The following is a 13,407-nucleotide window of genomic DNA, read 5'->3' as shown; positions in this document are numbered from 1 at the left end:
AGTCATTTGAACCAAATGGAACACTTTAATTTAGCTTGTGACTTTCACCAGCCAGAATGTTGCTAATGATGCAGAATCTTGCAATTCACGAGCGTTTTAGTCACTGTTAGTCTACATCAAGGCTGTCCATGGATATTCTCATTCCTGATGTCACCGTGAACTAGCAGTTTAAGGAGTGTATTTTTAAAGGGTGGGGTGGGGGCGGGGGGGGAGAACGTGTTGGGAGGGGGAGAGAAATAATTCTTTTGCTTTGATGGAATCACACAGATGCAGCCCAGAATAAAGCTGTTATGATGTACATTATGCACTGCTTATGTGGCAGTCAGGTCATTTGTAATGGCTGACACTTAAATACACCACTAATGTGTGTGATTAGCTTGGACACTACTCACTCTGATTCAGGGGGGCTTGGAAAACAGACCCGTAGAAACACAATGTGAAATATCGAGATTGTTTAGGCGTGAAGTTTATCTTTACACTTTAGTTTTATTAAGCAATGCCTTAACTTCCTTCCCACAGCAGTCAATAGTTTGATTCAGCCAAACAGATATTTTTTAAGTTTGTTAATCAATTGTGGAATGATTTTAGCATCCACCAAAATCAACAATTGTAAATTAAAGTTGTTTCTTTTGTTGGTTATTAGAATGAAATGTTTTTATATTGTAATGATAGAAATGCAATGCTTTGAGATCTGGAACAGGAAGGCTGAATGTGGCCATGTCAGAGTGGAATTGTATGCGAATATGATTTTTTTTTTAAATTCCACTTAAATGATCTGAAAAGACTTGAAAGAAATCAAATACTTACATTTTCCATGCCAAGGTCTAACTTTACTGTTAAAATTCATTAATAAATATTTAAGAATTGGTTCCTATGTGATCCCTCTTTAAAGGGATAGTCACAGAAGATGTAGCCTCTGTAATGACCAAACTAGGTCTACTTCAATTCCACTAATACTGATAAGACTTTCATGGTCGCACTGTTTCCAGTCTGTATATTACATTTGTGAAGAGATTTCCAATTCCCAAATAGTATGTGAGAGGTATGGAGGCACAAGAATCTGCTGTATGTTTTTTTCACCCCTGTAAACAGTATTATAAATGCTCTCTGAAGGGCCATGTTATTTCCAGCTGTGTTCATTTGCACAGAAGTTGCACCCTGGGGCATCTGTATTGGAGACTTGACCACAAGTTGTTGCCATAAGCTGGTTTTATATCAATTGATTTGCCACCAACTCCTCCTCTTGTGGGTCTCACACAGCAACTGGAAACACCACACTGAACTTGATGGATTCATAAAAACCAATGCAAGATCAGGCTAGATCAGTGTGAAAGTGGCTTTTTACAAAGATAATCAGATATATGTTGCATCGCATAAAGAGACCATTTGACCCAGCTGGTCCATGTCAGTATTGACTTGCCTGGATTAGGAACAAAAATTGACTATTCAGCCCCTCAACCCTGTTCCACCATTCATTTAGATTGTGATTGATCTGCATTGACTCCATTTATCCTCCTTTGCTCATCCCTTTAATATCCTTAACCCAACAGAAATCTTCTCAGTCTCAAAATTGCAAATGATCTCCCCATGCCTAGTCTTTTGGGGGAGAGAGTTAAGATTTCCATTATTCTCCTGATTTTACACCCTGTTGGCCTGTCTTTAATGTTCAGATTTTCTGCCTTTGTTCTTGGTTTCCCCACCAGACAAGATAATGTCTCCTGTATCTGTCTTATTGAATCTCCTCGTTAACTTAAACTTTTCAATCAGATTGTCCCTGAAACTTATAAACTCGAGGAATAGATGCCTAGTACAAACGCAGATGCTGAATTATTGACTATGTGCAGGCAGAACGCAATCTGTCTCAACCAGGACCCCGTATAATCAACTTCAAATTAGATGTGTCTGAACTCAGTAATAACATCCCTTATTATTGGATACGGATGCAGCCATGATCATGGATAAATTATGCATACCGCTCTGACAGCTGTTAACAGTGCAAGATGGGTTTTGTCAATATAACCAGCCCATAAAATGACTGTGCATCATCAAGATGACAACTTCACTCAATTATTAAGTTTTATAGCTTTGGCTCCCACATCATTTTAAAGCCCCTTCAATTCTTATTTCGTAATAATTCTTAATTTCATTTTATTTCTCAAACAATTGAATAAATAAATAACCTCATTCAATTAGTGCATCAATTGTTTAGGGATTGCACAGAACTTGGTGCAGCAACATTTGACCCAATAGTCCCTGCCAGTGTTTAATCTCCACACAAACCTCCTCCCAGTTTGCTGCTTTTAACCCTGTCACCATGGCCTTGTATTCCTTTCTCACTCGTTCTTATTTAGTTTCACCATAAATGTATCTACACCATTTGGCTCAACTACTCATTACTGTAGTGTTTTCACCTCGTACCGTAAAATGGACTGTACTTTTTCAGCTTTCCTTGGGTTTAAAAAAGGTTTTGATTGAATTGTCTTAAGCTAATTATTTGTGATAGTGCCATTATTTTGCATGTATTGCAATATCATAGAATCCCTACAGTGCAGAAGGAGGCCATTTGGCCCATCGAGTCTGTACCAACCACAGTCCCACCCAGGCCCTATTCCTGCAACCTCACACATTTATCCTGCCAGTCCCCTGACCATAGGGTCAATTTAACATGGCCAATCAACCTAACCGGCATATCTTTGGACTTGTGTCTACCCTATCAAATAAGACCTCTATTAGCTCACTTCTCAGCCTTCCCTTTTCTAGCAAAAAGGACCCCAATCTTTTCAATCTATCCCTATAGTTAAAACCTTCCGTTTCTGGTATTATCCCTGTGAATGTTCTTTGCATCTCCTCGAGTGCCTCCACGTCCAGTTTGTCATATGGAGACCAGAACTGTGCACAGTATTCCTAAGTGCCTTTATCCATCACCCTCCCACTCCCATTTTTCCATCACCTTCCTACCCCCAAATCCATGTCATCTTTTTACGCAGATTTAAGTATAATATACAACTCAGCTGTTTAGCCCAATGGAACCTGTCTGCTCCACACATTCTTCCCCTGCTCTGCACCCACCCTACCGGCATTTCCCAACAGTTCCTCCATAATATTCCTTTAGATGAGAGCCATCGCTTCTTGTTTGTTCAAACTCCCAAAGATGAGCTGTTGAGTAGTGCACTTAAATAGCCTGCAGTCAATGTCATTGCCCTGCAAGGGGGAAAGGAGGTTTCCAGAGTCCTCTGCCTAAGGAAGCTGGATAATCCATTACTTTCCTCCCTCTCATGTTAAAGGCTTCAATCTGAACACAGTGTTTCTCTTGACTGAGTGGCTGAATTCTGGAATTCACTATGATGAATGCCAAGGGTGTCAACTCATATCCCAATACAGCAGGGCAGTGTTGTGTAATTGAATAGTGATGTGGTTTTTAAAGTAAATTGGCCAGAGCGCAATTCCTTACCAAATATACTGGAGCTACAAATACAGATTCTGGAGAAAAGAATCCCAGCCTGTTCAGTTCTTCCCGATATAGTTATAACCTTCCATTCCTGGTGTCATCTTATTGCAGCCCTGGCAATACAGATATTAGAAATGATAGCAATTGATTATTGAGAGTTAAAAAAAGAGATGCATTGGGTATTTTTATTTATGAATTGTGAAGCAAATCAGAAAAACAAGTTTTCTGAATGAAAGGTATCTTTATTTGCAAGTATAATTTGCAGTTTCCTGTGGCATTGCTCGGGGTCAATATGGTGATGTTTTGTCAGAATAGTTGGGTTAATGCTATGTGGGATGCTACATGTTCTGTACTAAAGATGGAGATGCCTGTCCATTCAGGCCACAAGGTTTAATTGTTGTAAGGACGTCAGCTAGAGGTTATTTGCTATTAGGGATGTGCTGAGGTGAATTAGAAAGGTCTTCTGTTTCATCAAGTTGGCAAAATTACTTTTTCAAAAAAAGGCTAAACTTTTAACAAGGGTGACCCCAGAAGTCTGACAAACTTTTCTTGAACCATCTTCCCGACTATGCCGCTGTAAATGATCTATGATGATGTTCTCAGACTGGGTACCTCAGTTACAGGTCCTGATGGGAGAGACAGAAGCAGACTTTCATTTCCAATCTATTACCACTGATAAAAGTCGCTCTTGTTCTGTCCATATTAGGGTCAGAGAATTTATTGTCTTTGTTATTTCTGAATACAGCCAAAGGGTGAGAGTTAATAGAATATCCTTCCCTTCAGAACCATTAACTAATTTCTGAAGCTGATTCAATAATCCTGCAATAAATAACAGAATGAATTTGATGCTCAGTTTAGGTTTTGCGGGGATAAGGATATTGAATTTGATTATCAAAATGAATGGCAGAGCAGGCTTGATGGGCCGAATGGATACTCCTGCTTCTAGTTACTATGTTTCTACACCTTTAATCTGCAATCATTTGTATTTGAATCCAGGGCACGTTCAGACCAAGTCAGATCTAGAAAATCTCCAGTCGTACAGAGCGCTGTTATCTTTAAACATTGACGGGGGGGGTTACGGCTAGCGGATTGAATTACCAAATTGCGTACAGTATAACTGCAAATCACAAAGCCGTTGCCCCTAGTTTGTGTGAGACTTTAATAGACCAGGTTCAGCTCATTTGTCATTCATTTTGCAGGCCTTTACTTTCATTGCATCAGAGCTGGAAATGCCCAGGCCTATAATAGTCCATATTTCACCCTCACCAATTCTGTGGAGCGCCACAGAATTTTTAAAAATGGCACGTAATATTTTCAATTTGTACCTTTTAATTTATAGCATTTGGGAGAAAGGAAAGATGTCCGTGGGCGTTGGCGTAGACCCAGAATAATTTCCTGTAGTTATGTAAAACAAGATGATTTCCCAAAATGCATCTAGAAGCACGGTTTTACAGAGATTTCAGCTTGCAGCTGTTGAGGATGACTGGAGCCTTGTTAATTTGTAACCTGAGTGACTGAGCTCCCTGTCCTTCTGGATGCTAATGACTCCCAACTGACATTTAAAACACTCAGTTAAGTTTTAACATTTAACATCACTTTGTGATTAAAACAAAACAAGTGACAACTAGCACTGGCCATGAATTATACTCTGGGCTTCATCGGATCGTATATATTTGAGGCACTTAATCCCCATATTTGGTCATTTCTGTGAGTTTGTCAAGGTGTGCAGAGCGCTGGGTGTGTGATGTGAGTGCAAGAGGGTTGCCCTTTATTTATTTATTTATTTGACTCAGGTTTTTACATTTCAGTTTTTTTTTCTGTTCCCACTCTTCCCGATTGTTGCTCACATGCACACATCCTGTATTGGCCAAATGGGCTGCAAGATGCTCACTGTAACATACCTGATGACTTGCATTCTTTTACAGAGTTAGTTTCCACACAGTGCAAGGGTGTTCCCTGAGGATAATATGCCCTAGTTACAAACCCAGTCGAAAGTTCAAATCAGTTGAGACAGACAGGTCTGAGTGACAGCCAGCGTGGCCTTGATCTCTTAAAACATGAAACCAGTGCCTTGAGCCCTGGGGCCCCAGACTGCTGCATCAGAGTATTCCTTTGTGAATGGCATCCATCCACAGAGCTTGGTTTTCACATTGTTCTGGAAGAGATTGTCGGTAGGATACATCTCTGGACATTTTGTGTACTGGCTGTTACAGATTACCACTCACATTGAGAGGGGTTTGGCAGTCTCTCACTTTTTGACGAGCGTGTGGCTACAATCTCCCTTTGTAAAGTGAAATGAACTTGGATCACTCGCCCTTCCTGAGCCACTGGTGCTATTTCATTTATGTGCAAGTGTTACTTTTATCTTTCAAACTACACATAAAAATTACCATTCAGACTCAGTATAACCAAGTTGACTATTTTGTGGTAACAAAATACATTGAGCAAAATTTAGATTTTTAAATACACACAGGTATGGTCACCTGAAAAACTTGCTGATTTTCAAACAACTCCTTCATGTGAAATTGAATTGGAATAGTTGACAGTTACCCTCCGAAGCCAGTTTCAGTGCACACCCCCGGGTCTGTTCAAAACCACGCACTTCGTAAATGAACCCAGTAGCAACTTAATAGCCATCGCTAGTGTCTACATCCATCAGCAAGATGAACCCAGCAGGGTATAGTATCCATCAACAATGTTTACAAGAGTTCTAATAGAAGAGGTTTAATAAGCCAGGCAGCATTCCTGGGATGGCAGATGCAATGACCTTGCAGCACCTATAATCGAAGACCAGTCACCTATAGAACACACTATCAATAGAGCAATTAAACCTCCCCCCCCCCCCCCCCATAAGAAACAAAGTTTCTTTGGGTCACCTCTTACAGTTTGATTGTATTATACAGTATCGTTAATCACCTTGGTTCCATTTATAGTTTTTTTGTAAATCATTTCAGTATTAGTGTTAAGTTATGACTTTGTCACTCTCGCCCTCACTGACTGCTGTGAGTTGGAATTGAAGAAACATGCATAAAATTTCCTTTTGTTAATAACAAGATCAATTCTTTTTGCCAAGGTACTGTTTGGTTTTGTTGGTTTTTATTTGAACAGCATATTGTGCCACTATTATCTGATCTTTCTATTGATATTCCCAGCATTTTGAAGGGTGATTCATGTATTCTTCTTTGTGTAAATGTCTCCTTTTTTGTTTCTGTAACATCTATGGTGCAATTTTAATTTTCTTGGTCAAATACAGTTTGTGTTTATGTACATGAAGGTTGCCTTTGTTTTTCTTTTAAATTTTATTCAGCAGGTAGATCAGAGGCCGAATTCTGTGACATCTAATGTGCCTCCTAAGTCCCCAAAGCCTATCCATCATCTACAAGATATGAGGGAACACTTTCCACTTGCCTGGATGAGTGCAGCTCCAACAACACTCGAGAAGCTTGACACCAACCCAGCAAAGCAGCCCACCTGATTGGCACTCCCTCCTTCCAATGCACATTGACAGCAGTGTGCCATCTACAAGATGCACTGCAGCAGCTCATCCAAGATTCCTTCATGACTTCTAATGCCTAGAAGGACATGGGCAGCAGACACAGGGGGAACACCACGACCTGCAAGTTCCTCTCCAAGCCATATGGTTTATAGTTTATTAGTGTTACAAGTAGGCTTACATTAACACTACAATGAAGTTACTCTGAAAATTCCCGAATGATCAACTCCAGCACATTCCGGTGGCACCTGTTTGGGTACACTGAGGGAGAATTTAGTATGGCCAATGCACCTCACCAATATATCTTTTGTACTGTGGGAGGAAACCGGAACACCTGGAGGAAAGCCAAACAGTCACAGGCAGAATGTGCAGACCCCGCACAGATAGTGTCCGAAGCTGGGAATCGAACCCAGGCTCCTGGATTTGCATCACCCTGACTTGGAGCTATATTGTCATTCCTTCACTGATGCTGGGTCAAAATTCTAGAATACCCTCACTGAGGGTTCTGATGAAGGATCATCTAGACTCGAAACAACGGCTCTATTCTCTCCCCACAGATGCTGTCAGACCTGCTGAGATTTTGCCGCATTTTCTGTTTTTGTGAAGGAAGATTATTATCTGAATGGTGGCACTTTAGGAAGTGCAGTATGACCTGGGTGTCTTGTTGGAACAGTCACTTAAGGTTGGCCTGCAGGTACAGCAGAAAGGGAGGAAAGCTAATGGTATGCTGGCCTTCATAGCAAGAGGATTTGAGTATAGAAGTAAGGATATCTTGCTGCAGTTATACAGGGCCTTGGTGAGGCCACACCTTTAGTGTTGTGTGCAGTTTTGGTCTCATAGTCTGAGGAAGGACATTCTTGCTATTGAGGGAGTCCAGCAAATGTTCACCAGACTGATTCCTGGAATGGCAGAACTGATGTATGGAGAGAGACTGGATTGACTGGGCTTGTACTCACTGGAATTTAGAAGAAAGAGGAAGATCTCATAGAAACATAAAATCCTGATGGCACTGGACAGGCTAAATGTGGGAAGAATGTTCCCAATGTTGGGGAAGCCTAGAACTATGAGGTCACAGTCTAAGAATAAGGGGTAAGCCATTCAGGACTGAAATGAGGAAGAATTTCTTCACTCAGAGTTGTGAACCTGTGGAATTCTCTATCATAGAAAGCTGTTGGGGCCAGTTTGTTAGATATGTTCAAGAGGGACTGGACGTGGCCTTTGCGGCTAAAGGGATCAAGACGTATGGAGAGAAAGTGGAAGTAGGATACTGAAAGTGTGTGATCATATTGAATGGTGGTACAAGCTCGAAGGGCCAAATGGCCTGCTCTTAGACCTATTTTCTATGTTTCTATTAGAGTGAGAATAAGATGTTTCACTCCAGATATGATTGAAGTGACTCACTAGGAAGCTTTTATCAAAACAAACTTTATTTAAGAACACAGAATATAACAAAAAGAATTAACACAACTTTTACAAATTAAAGTACTTGTGACAAAGTGTAATTCTTAACAGCTAGCTATCTCTATTGTTCCAATTCAGCAATGTTCCCCATGGACATAAATCTCTTCTTTACAACCAATTAGCACAGAAAAACCAATTACTCAATTTCTGGCCTTTTAGTACATCTGGTGAATGATCCAGACAGATACTTGTCTTCTAATTTCATTTAGTAACTGCCAGAGAAACTCCACCTCAAACGACAGAATCACAGAGAAAGAGATTTATTTGTTGGCAGATTCCAGTCTCCACTTCAGACAGAGCAAGAAACACAGAGTGACCTCTCCCTAAAGATCTCAAAAAGCAGACTGCCGTGAGTTCTCTGTGAAAATCTAGCCCACCCAGTTATAAGACCTTACCTGGCAATCAACCTAATCAATCTCCAATCTGAAATATCCAGGTCCCTGCATGCATTCATTCAGATTCAGGCAAACATTGTAGCAGTTAAGATCAATCATGCTGCTGCAGTAACAACAAAGTGCTGTCATAGACAGAATAGTTCCAATAATAAAAACAAATCTACCAAATCCTGCACAAGAAACATGACCAAAATACATTTATTAAAGGCACAGTATTATCACATTAGCAAGTCAGAGAATGCACCACTTTGAAAGGAGAACATACATTTTAAAAAGTGCTTTAATTTACTAAAGTATGCTTGTTTGGGCCTTGAATGTTATAAAGTCTAAATGATAAGTAAATACTAGTTTAATTGTGCCATGGCTGAAGAATCCTGGGTTTGTTTTGAAGAGTGTGCAGATATTATGGCTCTGGAATGTCTTTGTTGCTGAAGTAACAAAAGTGTTCCTGCAATTCATTCACAATGCATTTGAGTTGCATTTAAGCTGCCCAATTAAGACCAAAAAGGCTGCTTACTAAAGATAAATGCAGCCTGAAGTCACTCAAAAGTTTATTTGTTGTTTGTTCAAGGAACGTTGCAGATTGGGATATGCTGGTTGGATTTTAAGAACCCTTTGCATTAACTAACTAAGCATTGTGAGTGACATCTGACACAAACCTGACTGACTAGATTTTATATATATATTACTAATGAATGTCCTATGATGATTATGGTTAGTAAGATGTTGCACTGTTACTTAAGGCATTTTGGGGCAGTACAGTGGTTAGCACTGCTGCCTCATAGCTCCAGGAACCTGGGTTCAATACCTGGCTTGGCTCACTGTATAGAGTTTGCACGTTCTCCCCATGTCTGTGTGGGTTTCCTCCAGGTGCTACGGTTTCCTCTCTCATTCCAGAGATCTGCGGGTTAGGTGCACTGGCCATCCTAAATTGCCCCTTTGTGTCAGGATGCATAAATTAGAGGGATTAGTGGGATAAATATGTGGGATTGTTGTTGGTGCAGATTTGATGGGCCAAATGGTCTCTTCTGCATTGTAGGGTTTCTATGATCCTTGGAGGTACAGCCAGGTCATGACCTGTAAGTAACATTACAGAAACCTAGCGATATTTCCATACACTCCATGCAAGACACCCAGTGGGTTTCTGTTTACCACTGTGTACAGTGTGCTCAAACTCTGCAGCTGCTGAGGACACAGAGCAGCCATAATTGAATTGAATGGTAGAAGGGGCTGGTGGGGTTGCATTGCATGGTTCTGTTCCTGACCTGATGTACACTAGTCTACAGCAGAGATTTCTTTAGACAAAAGGTAAATGGTAAGTATAAGTGCTAATGTAGCTTTAAGGCAACACAATTACACAGGTGTAAAAGATGCAGCAACGAAACATTAATCTGGATTTTGGGGAGCACTGGAACCAGCGTTGGCAAAGCTGATCTCTTGGTGAATCAGTAGCCACCAAAGTCTCTGATGTTGAGCAAGACCATTGCAAATTAAAATAGAAAATGTACATAAATCAATCAAGGAAATGAGCTTCATTTGGAGAAAAACATAATGGCTAATAGTTTGCAAGATGACTAAAATAATTTAATTGGAACTGGTGCAAATGATAATGACTGCAATGCTGTCCTAAAGGTAATTATATGATTCATCATACTAAGGGCAATTTCCATTTTTCCTTCACTTGATAAACATCCATGCGTTTTATTTAATTTCTTGCCAATTATCAGACTCATTCATTTTTCTCCTCTTCATTTCCAACGTTACTTTTTCTCTCAATGACTCCCCAAAGTTCCTTGCTCCTCCTTCAGACACCGTGTTCAGCAGAGGCCCTTCCATTTCTTCAGCACCTTCCACCCTGGGCAATTCCTGGCTTGCGCCTCTCCCAAACCGGAATCTGAACCCAGCTTGCTCTTGTTGCAGTCCCCGCAGTTCTTTGGCTGTGGTCTGCAGGTCATTCAGAAAGTGCCCAGATTTCTTCTTCAGGTGGAAGTTAAAGGCAAAACTGAGTCTGTGGCTTGGAAATTCTTTCACCTGCGCACCCACGTGATCTCTGTCTAACCACAAAGGATCAGCTGAGAGGCTGTTCATGAAAGAAATTGTCAACAAGAGGAAGCCCACCACCTTCATCTAAAACTCAAGAGGAAAGAGTAACAATTAGCATTGATCCACCGATCATTTCTACAGCCCTTTCCACAATCTCCATCGATTCTGAGTGTCACAGCCAATGAAGTGCTTTTGAAGCGTGGCCTCTGTTGTAATGCAGGAAAGATTGTAATCAAATTGCTCACAGCAACCTCCACAACAGCATAAAGACCAGACAGAATCAATAGAATACCTACAGTGCCAAAGGAGGCCATTGAATCAGTGCTGACTCTCCGAAAGAGCATCATAACACACTGAATCTTACCCTAAATTCCATCTTTTTGGAGTAGTATCAACATTAAAAGAACAAAAAATTAAATTTATATTAGAATGTGACCACTTACAAATTGCTGTACAAATATCCAGTGATTACCCGGAATGTAGTGGTTCAAGAACAAGGTCCATAACTATTGTGTAAACCAGAGGAATCACTAATCAATGCAGTCTCTCCAATGTGCTGAGAACAAATTAGAATAAATCTTGGGTTCTCTTCAAATTAGTAAACATCTCCTGCTCCTGTAAAATTTCTCTTGTACCTTATCAAGTCTGAGAAACAAATTGGCCCTTTATATAAAGCAGTGCTGCTTCACAGCGCCAGGGACCCAAGTTCAATTTCTGGCTTGGGTCACTGTCTGTGTAGAGTCTGCATGTTCTCCCTGTGTCTGCGTGGGTTTCCTCCGGGTGCTCTGGTTTCCTCCCACAGTCCAAAGATACGTGGGTTAGGTGGATTGGCCATGGTAAAATACTCCTTAGTGTTGGGAGATATCAGGGGGATTAGTAAGGATAAATACGTGGGGTTACAGGGATAGGGCTTGGGTGGGATTGTTGTCGATGCAGGCTCGATGGGCCAAATGGCCTCCTGCACTATCGGGGTTCTATGATTGTAAATAATTGAAGTGCAAGGATTGGAGTGCAAAAATTTTTTTTAAAGTATTGCTTTAATTGTACGGGAGATTAGTGAGACCACATCTAGAGTCTGCGCGTGTTAGGCCTCCACATTTAAGGAAGAATCTATTTGCATTGGAGATGGTGCAGCAAAGTTCATTAAATTGGTCCCTGGGATGAGCAGACTGTCTTATGATGAGAGACTGAATAAATTAGGCCTGTATTCTCTGGAGTTGAGAAGAATGAGCGATGCAAACAGTGTGGGTTCAATTCCCGTACCTGCCAAGGTTATTCCTGAAGGCTCTGCCTTCTCAGACTTGCTGTTTGCACAGTGTGGTGATCCTCAGGTTAAATCACCAGTAGTCATCTCTCTCTCTAAGGGGACAGCAGCCTATGGTCACCTGGGACTATGGCAACTTTATCTTTACCTACATACAGGTCTTGTCTTTCCTGAAGGTTAGCCTAATCAGTACCATTTATAAATCACTTCTTTAGGTCCCTATTCTTCATTATCATTTCCATCTACCTTAACATTCTGTGATGCACAAAATTACAGAATCTTACAGCCTGGACAATGGGCCATCCTGCCTGTGCCAGGTCTTTGAAAGAGCTTTAATCCCACTACCCTATGCATGTCCTGTAAGTGCATATCTGATTCCTCCTTAAACATTATAACTCACTTTGCTGTTGCTACTTTTTAAGGTCGTACTTTCCCTATCTGAGCCCTGCAGTACAGGAGGAGGCCATTTGGCCCATCATATCTACCTCGACTTTCTGACAGAGCGTCTTACCAGATCCTACTCCCATAATCCCACTTATTTACCCCCTAATCAACACATTTATGGACACACTATTCCAGCCAAGACCTCACCAATGATTTATAAAGGTTTAGGGTTTTGTTACTGACCTCTGTGCCAATATAAAGTCAAGGATCTCATATGCTTTTTATTAAGGTTAAAAAAGAGTTACAATTGGTTAACCAAGGCCTCACGTCATTAAATCAAATGGAATCTGAGGGATATTGTGGGTAAGTTATCCTATACCCTCCCACACACGACACATTACTCCTCAGAACAATCACATTTTCAATTAAAGTTAAGAATTTTGCTATTCCTGTCTGTCTCTCAGCCAAAGCATTTTAATGCGGTGAGTTGTCCCCAAGGGGCTGACTGGAGCAATTATTAACCACGATTTGTTTCTGGGCTGCATGATGCCACAGCGGTTAGCACTGCTGCCTCATAGCACCAGGGACCTGGGTTCAGTTCCAGCCTTGGGTCACTATCTGTGTGGAGTTTGCATGTTCTCCCCATGTCTGCGTGGGTTTCCTCTGTGTGCTCCAGTTTCCTCCCACAGTCTGAAAGGTGTGCGGGTTAGGTTGATTGGCCATATTAAATTGCCCCTTAGGATCAGGGGGGATTAGCAGGGTAAATATGTGGGGTTACGGGAATGGGGCCTGGGTAGGATTATGGTCGGTGCAGACTTAATGGGCTGAATGGTCTCCTTCTGCTCTGTAGGAATTCTATGGATTCTAAGATTTGACACTGAGCCCGATAAGGAGATATTAGGACGGCTGATTAAAATAC

The 13,407-nt window shown here is 41.1% G+C and overlaps 1 protein-coding gene across 1 annotated transcript in view; it reads right to left on the bottom strand.

Moving 5' to 3' along the window:
* Nucleotides 1-8,432: 8,432 nt before the first annotated feature.
* exosc2 (exosome component 2) overlaps nucleotides 8,433-13,407 on the bottom strand; it is a 35,746-nt gene continuing 30,771 nt past the window's right edge. Inside the window, exon 10 of the mRNA XM_080211874.1 lies at nucleotides 8,433-10,924. The gene's annotated coding sequence lies outside the window, so the exon portion shown is untranslated. The remainder of the gene's footprint in view (nucleotides 10,925-13,407) is intronic.

Source organism: Carcharhinus amblyrhynchos, chromosome 25 (assembly GCF_965287045.1).
Source record: "Carcharhinus amblyrhynchos chromosome 25, sCarAmb.v2.hapA, whole genome shotgun sequence".
Classification (NCBI taxonomy): domain Eukaryota; kingdom Metazoa; phylum Chordata; class Chondrichthyes; order Carcharhiniformes; family Carcharhinidae; genus Carcharhinus; species Carcharhinus amblyrhynchos.
The sequence above is the reverse complement of the archived record's forward strand: the minus strand, read 5'-3'. Positions and strand labels throughout refer to the sequence as shown.